The sequence below is a fragment of the Pristiophorus japonicus genome, chromosome 10 (assembly GCF_044704955.1).
Source record: "Pristiophorus japonicus isolate sPriJap1 chromosome 10, sPriJap1.hap1, whole genome shotgun sequence".
Lineage (NCBI taxonomy): Eukaryota > Metazoa > Chordata > Chondrichthyes > Pristiophoridae > Pristiophorus > Pristiophorus japonicus.
This window is the reverse complement of record NC_091986.1, coordinates 44651252-44663552: the sequence shown is the minus strand read 5'-3', so window position 1 is coordinate 44663552 and position 12301 is coordinate 44651252.

Sequence of the window (12301 nt, the reverse complement as noted above, 5' to 3'; positions counted from 1 at the left end):
TTCTGAAAAGGGAGGGTAAACAGCCAGTTGTCGTGGTGCACATTGGTACCAACGATATAGGTAAAAAAAAGGGATGAGGCCCTACGAGATGAATTTAAGGAGCTAGGAGCTAAATTAAAACGTAGGACCTCAAAAGTAGCAAACTCAGGATTGCTACCAGTGCCACGTGCTAGTCAGAGTAGGAATCGCAGGATAGCGCAGATGAATACGTGGCTTGAGCAGTGGTGCAGCAGGGAGGGATTCAAATTTCTGGGGCATTGGAACTGGATCTGGGGGAGGTGGGACCAGTATAAACCGGATGGTCTGCACCTGGGCAGGACCGGAACCAATGTCCTAGGGGGAGTGTTTGCTAGTGCTGTTAGGAATGAGTTAAACGAATATGGCAGGGGGATGGGAACCAATGCAGGGAGACAGAGGGAAACAAAATGGAGACAAAAGCGAAAGACAGAAAGGAGATGAGTAAAAGTGGAGGGCAGAGAAACCCAAGGCAAAAAACAAAAAGGGCCACTGTGCAGCAAAATTCTAAAAGATCAAAGTGTAATAAAAAGGCAAACATGAAAGCTCGGTGCCTCAATGCAAGGAGTATTCGGAACCCAGGAGAGGGCTCTGAGCTAGTTAGAGTGGGTGAGAACTCAGATGAACAGGACCCCAAGAAAGAATGCCAAAGGCAGGAGGCAACAGAGCAGAGTAGCACTGGGGTAAGTGTAAACACAAGGTGATAGGAAGGGACAATATGTATGAATATAAAGGGGCTGCAGGAGGGGTCAAAACTAAAAATCATGGTTTAAAAACTAGTATTAAAACACTCTACCGAAACGCATGCAGCATTCGAAATAAAGTAAATTAGTTGACGGCACAAACCATTACGAATGGGTATGATTTGGTGGCCATTACAGAAACGTGCTTTTTGGGCGGCCAAGACTGGGAATTAAACATACAGGGGTATCTGACAATTCAGAAAGATAGACAAGAAGGGAAAGGAGGTGGAGTAGCTCTGTTAATAAAGGATGATATCAGGGCAGTTGTGAGAGACGATATTGGCTCTAATGAACAAAATGTTGAATCATTGTGGGTGGAGATTAGAGATAGTAAGGGGAAAAAGTCACTGGTGGACGTAGTTTATAGGCCCCCAAATAATAACTTCATGGTGGGGTGGGCAATAATCAAGGGAATAATGGAGGCATGTGAAAAAGGAACGGCAGTAATCATGGGGGATTTTAACCTACATATCGATTGGTCAAATCAAATCGCACGGGGTAGCCTGGAGGAGGAATTCATAGAATGCATACGGGATTGTTTCTTAGAACAGTATGTTACAGAATCTACAAGGGAGCAAGCTATCTTAGATCTGGTCCTGTGTAATGAGACAGGAAAAATAAACGATCTCCAAGTAAAAGATCCTCTCAGAATGAGTGATCACAGTATGGTTGAATTTGTAATACAGATTGAGGGTGAGGAAGTAGTGTCTCAAACGAGCATACTATGCTTAAACAAAGGGGACTACAGTGGGATGAGGGCAGAGTTGGCTAAAATAGACTGGAAACACAACTAAACGGTGGCACAATTGAGGAACAGTGGAGGACTTTTAAGGAGCTCTTTCATAGTGCTCAACATAAATATATTCCAGTGAAAAAGAAGGGCAGTAAGAGAAGGAATAACTAGCCATGGATAACCAAGGAAATAAGGGAGAGTATCAAATTAAAAACCAATGCATATAAGGTGGCCAAGGTTAGTGGGAAACTAGAAGATTGGGAAAATTTTAAACAACAGCAAAGAATGACTAACAAAGCAATAAAGAAAGGAAAGATAGATTACGAAAGTAAACTTGCGCAAAACATAAAAACAAATAGTAAAAGCTTTTACCGATATATAAAACGGAAAAGAGTGACTAAAGTAAATGTTGGTCCCTTAGAAGATGAGAAGGGGGATTTAATCATGGGAAATGCGGAAATGGTTGAGACCTTAAACAATTATTTTGCTTCGGTCTTCACAGTGGAAGACACAAAAACCATGACAAAAATTGCTGGTCACGGGAATGTGGGAAGGGAGGATCTTGAGATAATCACTATCACTATGGGGGTAGTGCTGGATAGGCTAATGGGACTCAAGGTAGACTAGTCCCCTGCTCCTGATGAAATTCATCCCAGGGTATTAAAAGAGATGGCGGAAGTTATAGCAGATGCATTCGTTATAATCTACCAAAATTCTCTGGAATCTGAGGAGGTACCAGCGGATTGAAAACCAGCTAATGTAACGCCTCTGTTTAAAAAATGGGGCAGACAAAAGGCAGGTAACTATAGGCCGGTTAGTTTAACATCTGTAGTGGGGAAAATGCTTGAAGCTATCATTAAGGAAGAAATAGCGGGACATCTAGATAGGAATAGTGCAATCAAGCAGACGCAACATGGATTCATGAAGGGGAAATCATGTTTAACTAATTTACTGGAATTCTTTGAGGATATAACGAGCATGGTGGATAGAGGTGTACCGATGGATGTGGTGTATTTAGATTTCCAAAAGGCATTCGATGAGGTGCCACACAAAAGGTTACTGCAGAAGATAAAGGTGCGCGGAGTCAGAGGAAATGTATTAGCATGGATAGAGAATTGGTTGGCGAACAGAAAGCAGAGAGTCGGGATAAATGGGTCTTTTTCGGGTTGGAAATCGGTGGTTAGTGGTGTGCCACAGGGATCGGTGCTGGGACCACAACTGTTTACAATATACATAGATGACCTGGAAGAGGGGACAGAGTGTAGTGCAACAAAATTTGCAGATGACACAAAGATTAGTGGGAAAGCGGGTTGTGTAGAGGACACAGAGTGGCTGCAAAGAGATTTAGATAAGTTAAGCGAATGGGCAAAGGTTTGGCAGATGGAATACAATGTCGGAAAATGTGAGGTCATCCACCTTGCAAAAAAAAACAGTAAAAGGGAATATTATTTGAATGGAGAGAAATTACAACATGCTGCGGTGCAGAAGGACCTGGGGGTTCTTGTGCATGAATCCCAAAAAGTTAGTTTGCAGGTGCAGCAGGTAATCAGGAAGGCGAATGGAATGTTGGCCTTCATTGCGAGAGGGATGGGGTACAAAAGCAGGGAGGTCCTGCTGCAACTGTATAGGGTATTAGTGAGGCCGCACCTGGAGTACTGCGTGCAGTTTTGGTCACCTTACTTAAGGAAGGATATACTAGCTTTGGAGGGGGTACAGAGACGATTCAGTAGGCTGATTCCGGAGATGAGAGGATTACCTTATGATGATAGATTGACTAGACTGGGTCTTTACTCGTTGGAGTTCAGAAGGATGAGGGAGGATCTTATAGAAACATTTAAAATAATGAAAGGGATAGACAAGATAGAGGCAGAGAGGTTGTTTCCACTGGTCGGGGAGACTAGAACTAGGGGGCACAGCCTCAAAATACGGGGGAGCCAATTTAAAACCGAGTTGAGAGGGAATTTCTTCTCCCAGAGGGTTGTGAATCTGTGGAATTCTCTGCCCAAGGAAGCAGTTGAGGCTAGCTCATTGAATGTTTTCAAATCACAGTTGGATAGATTTTTAACCAATAAGGGAATTAAGGGTTACGGGGAGCGGGCGGGTAATTGGAGCTGAGTCCACGGCCAGATCAGCCATGATCTTGTTGAATGGCGGAGCAGGCTCGAGGGGCTAGATGGCCTACTCCTGTTCCTAATTCTTATGTTCTTATTATGTTCTTATGTGAAGCGTCTTAGGACATTTTATTACGTTAAAGGCACTATAAAGTTGTTGTTGTTGTAAAGGGTATTAAGAGTTCTGGAACCAAGGTGGATAAATGGAGTTAAGATATAGATCAGCCATGATCTAACTACATTACAACAATGACTACTCTTCAAAAGTCCTTCACTGGCTGTAAAGCACTTTGGGATGTCCTGAGGTTGTGAAAGGTGCTATAGAAATGCATCTTTTTATTCTAACTGAATGGTGGAACAGGCTTGAGCGGCTGATTGGCCTCCTCCTGTTCCTATGTTCCTGTGATAGGATATAGGCAGCAGAATGAGCTGAAGTTTAGAGAGTGGGAGCTGCCCTTTTTTCACGTTGCACTCGTGGAAATTAAGTACAGAATCTTTCCATGGCCAGAATTTTCTCAAGGGAGGTAGATTGGGGGCGGGGGGGAGGGGGTGTGGCCTCGGAGGCGGGCAGGAAACCCCAGAGGTCGACTTTAACATCAGGGCCTGATTTGAATGCAAGGCCTTGGTTTCCTGCCCGCAGCCAGACAGATTGAGAGGCTGACTGCCTGCGGGTAGATAGGACTTAAATGCGAGGTGTCGGTCTGGTGGAGGGATCGTGGGAGGGGGCGTCGGCAGTCGGTCGGGGAGGGGGATCAGGAGTGGAGAGGGAAGGTCAACCGGAGTCGGGGATCGTGGAGGGGTTCGGCTGAGGATCGGGGGGAGGGCGTTCAGCCAGGGATCGGGGGTGGGGGGAGAGAAGATTGTGGTCGGCCTCATCGTCATCATTGTGGGGGTGAGGCCTGAGAGGGGTGGGGCAGCCTGAGGGGTGGTGAGGCCTCGTGAGGGTGTCTCCAATCTCGGGGAGGGGGAGGAGGGGTTAGGCAGGGTCCCTGGATGCAGGAGGTGGGTATAAAGCCTTTTACTCCCTGGATCCAGCAGTCCCCGCCTCAGTTTAACTGCCGTTTTCACAAATTGTGTGAAACCCGTCCACAGCCAGTTAAACACAAAATGGATGGAAATAGAGGATTCCTGCCTCATTACAGTATCTAAATTGAGGTAATGCCTCCTGGCAGCAGATTGGTCACCTGACCCCTGCCCCATCTCCGGGAAAACCGGGAGTGTGCGGGTTGGAGATGGAATCAGGTCAAAACTCCCATTTTTAACACTTTAACTGCCCCCACGCTCCAAACCCACCCATTCCTTTAAGGGGAAATTCAAAAATTATCAAACAAGTCCTTGATTATGGAATATAGAGAATTGGGGTTGAGAAAAAACAGTGCATCAGGAACACAAGCCCAGAAAAACAGACTGGAATCAAAGTGGTGCTGACTGTCCAAATCTTACTTTACTTGATTCGGTCGTTATGTTCCAAGTATGTTTGTCTAATAGTGAATTTTAAAATCTGGCAGAGTAGTTTGTGAAACATTGCAGTTTTGATGGATCAACGGGTTTCCGCTGTTCTGTTGTTCATTATCCAACGCGGGGCAGCTGAAGCCATCATGCCTAACTGGATATCACTCTTCTCTTATACAAGCTACTGTACAGCTGCACGGAACAATAGGCAGCTTGCTTGCCGTTAAATGTGATTTGGGCAATAAGAACATGTGTGCTTTATTTTATTTGAACACTTTCGTTTATTAGAACATAAGCACATAAGAAATAAGAGCAGGAGCCATACGGCCCCTCGAGCCTGCTCCGCCATCCAATAAGATCATGGCTGATCTTCGACCTCAAATCCACATTCGCGTCCTATCCCCATATCGCTTGATTTCCCCTGTCCTAAATTCTATCAATCTCAGCCTTGAATATAAACGACTGAGCATCCACAGCCCTCTGAGGTAGAAAATTCTAAAGATTCACAACCCTCTGATGAAGAAATTCCTCCTCATCTCATTCTTAAATGGTTGACCCTTTATCCTGAGACTATGATCCCTAGTTCTTGTTATGTTCAGAATAACTCCACAAAACTGTAAGCGCAAACTATTGTGACCTTGGTCTCTTTAATGTAACTCCAGAGTGAGGAAGCAGCATGGTGGACTGTCTTTTATACCTGCTTGCTCAGGGTGTGCAGGTGACCCTTGGGTCTCCCACAGGTGCGCCCCATGGTGGCAAGTCTTATACATTGGTAATGTTTACATGCATATCATCGTTGCCCTCCCAAAGTCTTAGATACAAGTTATGTACAAGTTGAGGCGATCCAGGGCTCTGCATTTCCGGGTTGATCGCCTGAGTTGAAGTCCTGGCATGGGTGAGTCGGTCGGATCATTGCTGCACTGCGGTGTGGCTGGTCTGATCGGACTGTCGGGCATGGTGGGTTCATCCTCGTGATTGACCACAAGGTCGATTGCTGGTTGGGTGTGCGTGGGTGGATCATTGATGGTAATGTCCTCTTCAAACTGTTTTTGGTTGTCAGTGAACCGCAGTTTGGTCTGATCCAAGTGCTTTTTGCACGTTTGTCCATTCAAAAGCTTGACAACAAACATTCTATTCCCTCCTTGGCTAACACAGTGCCAGCAACCCATTTGGGATCATGACCATAATTAAGAACAAACACTGGTCATTAACCTCAATGTCACGCGATACAGCCGCGCGATCATGGTACAGGTTATGCCAGTGATGCCGGGTTTCAATATGATCATTGAGATCTGGGTGGACCAAGGAGAGCCTGGTTTTGAGTGTTCTCTTCATTAGCAATTCTGCAGGGGGAACCCCGGTAAGCAAGTGGGGTCGCGTGCGGTAGCTGAGCAGGATCCGAAATAATCGGGTCCTCAGGGAACCGTCCGTCACGAGCTTCAAGCTCTGCTTGATGGTTTGGACTGCCCATTCTGCTTGACCATTGGATGCGGGCTTAAATGGCGCCGACCTGTCATGCTTGATGTCATTGTGGGTCATGAACTCGTTGAATTCCGAGCTGGTGAAACATGGTCCATTGTCACTAACAAGGAACGTTGAGCAAACCATGGATGGTGAACATGGCCCGGAGGCTTTCAATGGTGGCAGTGGACGTGCATGATGATATTACTATACATTCAATTGATTTAGAGTAAGCGTCCACTGCTACAAGGAACATCTTTCCAAGAAAGGGGCCAGCCAAATCTACATGGAGCCTTCCTTGGTGCATTGCTCAACTGTGAGCAAGTGTTACATTGGTGTATGCATGACTCCAATTCCGAGTCAATGCCGGGCCAGCAAATGTGCGACCTGGCGATAGCCTTCATCATGACTATGACTGGGTGGGTACTGTGAAGGTCGCGAAAAACATTTCCCTGCCTTTTTTTGTCCAAACTACACGATTCCCCCATAGGAGGCAGTCCGAATGGATGGACATTTCGTCCTTACGTCGGTGGAACATTTCCCCGGGAACAGCCGACCAGCTCCCATTAAGGATGCAACTTTTTACTAGTGTTAGCACAGGGTCCTGGCTTGTCCAGATCCTGATCTGGAGAGTTGTGATGGGTGACCCCTCGCTCTCAAAAGCATCCATTAAAAGAAGCAACTCTGCGGGTTGCGCATTTCCACCCCGGTGTTGGGCAATGGTAGCCGACTGAGGGTATCAGCACAGTTCTCAGTGCCTGGTCTGTGGCGGATTACATAGTCATATGCAGATAACGTTAGTGCCCATCTTTGAATGCGGGACAAAGCATTGGTGTTTGTCATGTTTGTAACTACAATGTAACACCACTGTATTACTGGATACACTCAATGTAGATGCACACCTTGACCACAGGGGGTGAACTTGTGGGAGACACTCCTTACCTGATCACACAGGTATATAAAGGGAGGTCCTACGCAGGGTCATCACTTCTGGAGTCCTGTAATAAAGAGTTTAGGTCACAGAGTGGCCTTGTCCCTGGAATAGCTGTAGTGTAAGGACTTTACATTGGACACGAGAAATGGGAATTCACGACCCACGAGAATGGCCACCAGTAGCACAGAGGAACGGTATTGTGTTGGGGAAGACTGGGACGATTTTGTCGAAAGGCTTCAGCAAAGCTTCGTAACTAAAGACTGGCTGGGGGATGCAGTGGCCGACAAGCGACGGGCTCACCTCTTGACCAGCTGCGGGCCAAAGACTTATGCGCTCATGAAGGACTCACTGGCACCCGAAAAGCCGTCGGACAAAACCTTAGAAGAGCTCAGCAAACTAATCGGGGAGCATCTCAAACCTGTGAGCAGCATACTCATGACTCGACACAGATTCTACACCCACCGACGTTGTGAAGGACCGAGCATACCGGACTTTGTAGCGGACCTCCGCCGTTTGGCCAGCCTCTGTAAGTTCACAGACGCCTGCAGGGGGGAGATGCTAAGGGACTTCTTCATCGAGGGTATCGGTCATGCAGGAATTTTTTGCGTTAATTGAGACCAAGGACTTGACCTTGGAAGCGGCAGCGTTGTTAGCTCAAACTTTCATGTCGGGGGAGGAAGAGACGAAAATGATTTACGCGCGCAATTCTGCCTCTAACGATGAATCAGGGAGTCAACATCATAAGTGCTACTCAGAGCCCCGCAGGCAGGCAGGGGCAGTCCAACATTTACCAGGCAGCAATAGATCCCAGAGCAGGATCTCAACAGAGACAATGACAGGCTGAATGGACGTTCACGCCATCACAGTGGACAATGCGGTCCGGGATAGGGCCATTGACGCCCACTAATAGGGTACTTAAGAGCAGTCAAAGGGACAGTCAGCGCAGAATTCCTGGCTATAGTCCTTTTGTTCCCAACAATGGAAACTTTAACTCATGCTGGAGGTGTGGGGGAAAACACTCAGCCAGATCTTGCAGATTCCAACATTTTGTCTGCAGAACTTGCAATCTCAGTGGCCATTTAGCTCGAATGTGTAGAAAACCTGCAACCAGACTGATATATGAGACAGAGAGACCAGAAGAGGGTTCCGTGAGGCAGGATGACTTTTGGGGCAAATCGATGGACGCCAAGGTTCAGCGGCTCCATGCGGCGAATATTCACAGTTCATACACCAAAACGCCACCAATGATGATGAGGGTTTTGTTGAACGGCATCCCAGTACGCATGGAGCTCGACACTGGGACCAGTCAATCACTCATGGGCGTTCAGCAATTCTAGAAGGATGGCCACTCAAAGCCAGTAGACCCAAATTAGAACGTATTGAGACACAATTACAGACTTACACCAAGGAAATCATTCCAGTGCTAGGCAGTGCAATGATGGCTGTCACACACAATGGGCTAGTGAACCAGCTGCCACTCTGGATTGTCCAGGGCAATGGTCCCGCTCTGTTGGGGAGGAGCTGGCTAGCCGAGATGAACTGGAAATGGGGGATGTTCACGCAATGTCCTCAGTGGAGCGAAGTTCGTGCTCACAAGCCCTGCAACAATTCGAGTCACTATTTCAACTGGGCATCGGGACTTTCAAAGGCACTAAAGTAAGGATACACATCACCCTGGAAGCCAGGCCAGTGTACCACAAAGCCAGAGCGGTGGCGTATGTGATGCGGGAAAAAATAGAGAGCGAATTGGACCGGCTGTTGCAAGAGGGCATCATCTCGCCTGTTGAATTCAGCGACTGGGCGAGCCCCATCGTTCCCGTTCTAAAAGCGGATGGCTCTGTCAGGATCTGTGGCGACTACAAGGCCACCATCAATCGGGTGTCCCTACAAGATCAATACCCGCTCCCAAGAATGGAGGATCTTTTCGCCACGCTGGCAGGTGGCAAGCTGTTCACCAAGTTGGACCTCACTTCAGCCTATATGACCCAGGAACTGGCCGACGAATCTAAACTACTGATCACCATCACCATGAACAAGGGACTGTTTGTGTATAACAGGTGCTTGTTTGGCATTCAATCAGTGGCCGCGATTTTTCAACGCAACATGGAAAGCCTGCTTAAATCCATTCCGGGAACAATCGTATTCCAGGACGACATCCTCATCACGGGTCGAGATACCGAGGAACACCTCCACAACCTGGAGGAGGTGCTACGCCGACTGGACCGGGTAGGCCTGCGACTCAAGAAGTCTATATGTGTGTTTTTAGCTCCTGAGGTTGAGTTTCTGGGCAGGAGGGTTGCTGCAGATGGGATTCGGCCCACCGAATCCAAAACGGAGGCGATTCGACGAGCACCCAGGCCCTGCAACACATCGGAGCTGCGTTCATTTCTGGGACTGTTGAACTATTTCGGGAACTTTCTGCCGAACTTGAGCACGTTGTTGGAGCCGCTACATGTGCTCCTGCGTAAGGGTTGTGATTGGTTTGGGGGGACTGTCAGGAACGGGCTTTTGATCGGGCGCGAAACCTACTTTGTTCAAACAAATTGTTGACATTGTAAGTCCACCGTAAACGTTTAGTTCTGACATGTGATGCATTGTCCTATTGGGGTTGGGTGCATGTTGCAGCAGGGTAATGCTGAGGGTCAGCTACAACCTGTGGCTTATGCCTCCAGGTCGCTCTCTCAAGCAGAATTGGGATATGGCATGGTCGAGAAGGAAGCGTTTGCATGTGTCTATGGTGTAAAAAAAAATGCATCAGTACCTCTTTGGTAGGAAGTTTGAATTATAGACGGACCACAAGCCACTCACATCCCTGTTGTCAGACAGCAAGGCTGTCAATGCCAATGCATCAGCTCGCATACAGCGATGGGCCCTCACGCTAGCCGCTTATGACTACTCCATCCGGCACCGGCCCGGCACTGAAAACTGCGCTGATGCGCTTAGCAGGCTTCCACTGGCCACCACTGAGGGGGCAGTGGAGCAAAGCGCTGAGATGGTCATGGCTGTCGATGCCTTTGTCAGTGCAGGGCTCCTCCATCACAGCCCGCCAGATCAAAATCTGGACAAACAGAGATCCCCTCCTATCCTTGATTAAGAAATGTGTCCTGACTGGGGATTGGGTGCCCGCACATAGAGCATGCCCTGAGGAGGTCAGACCGTTCCACAGGCGGATGGATGAGCTCTCCATCCAAGCCGACTGCCTACTATGGGGCAGCCGGGTAGACATGCCCCAGAAGGGCAGGGAGGCATTCATCAGGGAACTCCACAGCAAGCACCCAGGCATTGTGATGCTAAAGACCATTGCCCGGTCACACGTTTGGTGGCCTGGAATTGATTCAGACCTGGAACACTGTATTCGCAGGTGCACGACCTGTGCCCAGCTGGGTAATGCCCCCAGGGAGGCCCCGCTCAGCCCGTGGCCCTGGTCCACCAAGCCATGGTCACGCATTCACGTTGATTATGCGGGCCCGTTCATGGGGCAGATGTTCCTTATTGTAGTAGATGTGTACTCGAAATGGATCGAGTGCATCATGCTGAATTCATGCACGTCATCCACCACCATGGAAAGCCTATGTGTGATCTTTGCAACCCATGGCTTGCCGGACATCCTGGTTAGTAACAATGGCCCATGTTTCACGAGCTATGAATTCCGGGAGTTTATGTCGGGCAATGGCATCAACCACGTCAGGACTGCGCCGTTCAAGCCGGCCTCCAATGGCCAAGCGGAACGTGCGGTCCAAATCATTAAGCAAGGTATGCTCAGGATTCAAGGACCCGCCCTACAATGCCGCAAATCGCACCTCCTGCTGGCCTATAGATCCCGCCCGCACTCGCTCACGGGGGTCCCGCCCACAGAGCTACTCATGAAACGGACACTCAAAACTCGGTGGTCCCTCATCCACCCAATCCTGACCGACATAGTTGAGGGCAAGAGCAAGTCACAAAACGAGTACCATGACCGAAATTCAAGGGGGAGATGTAAAGAAATAAATGATCCTGTATTCGTCCTCAATCACGCCATGGGGCCCAAATGGCTTGAGAGTACTGTAATTGGCAAAGAGGGGAATAGGATCATTGTGGTAAAACTCAACAATGGCCAGGTATGCCGCAAGCATCTGGACCAAGTAAAAAAAAAGGTTCAGCATGGACACGGAGGAACCTGAAGAAGACCATGAGATGGAGCTCACCACACCGCCAGAGAACATGCAACAAGAGCAATTGGAAGAATGCACAGTCCCTGAGGTCAGCCCGGACAGGCTGGAATCACCACAGATGACAGACACTCACATCAGCGTCCAACAACCAGAGCCCTAACTGTGGCGCACCACGAGGGAGCATAGACCACCTGAAAGACTGAACCTATGATCCCAGTAAGACTTTGGGGGGGGGGGAAGGTGATGTCATGTTTGTAACTACAATGTAACACCACTGTATTACTGGATACACTCAACGTAGATGCACACCTTGACCACAGGGGGTGAATTTGTGGGAGACACTCCTTACCTGATCACACAGATATATAAAGGGAGGTCCCACGCAGGGTTATCACTTCTGGAGTCCTGTAATAAAGAGTTTAGGTCACAGAGTGGCCTTGTCCCTGGAATGTGCCTCGTGTGGTTTCATGCTGTAAGGACTTTATAGTGTTAATACATTTGCTTTCTGAGAACAGCGAAATGAGCGGCTTGTGGTCAGTTTCGAGCTCGAACCGGAGTCCAAATAGGGATTGGTGCATTTTCTTGACCCGTATACGTATGCTAATACTTCTTTCTCAACCATACTGTAGGCTCTTTCAGCCTTTGATAAGCTTCTGGACGCATATGCAACCGGTTGCAGTTTGCTTGACACATTGGCT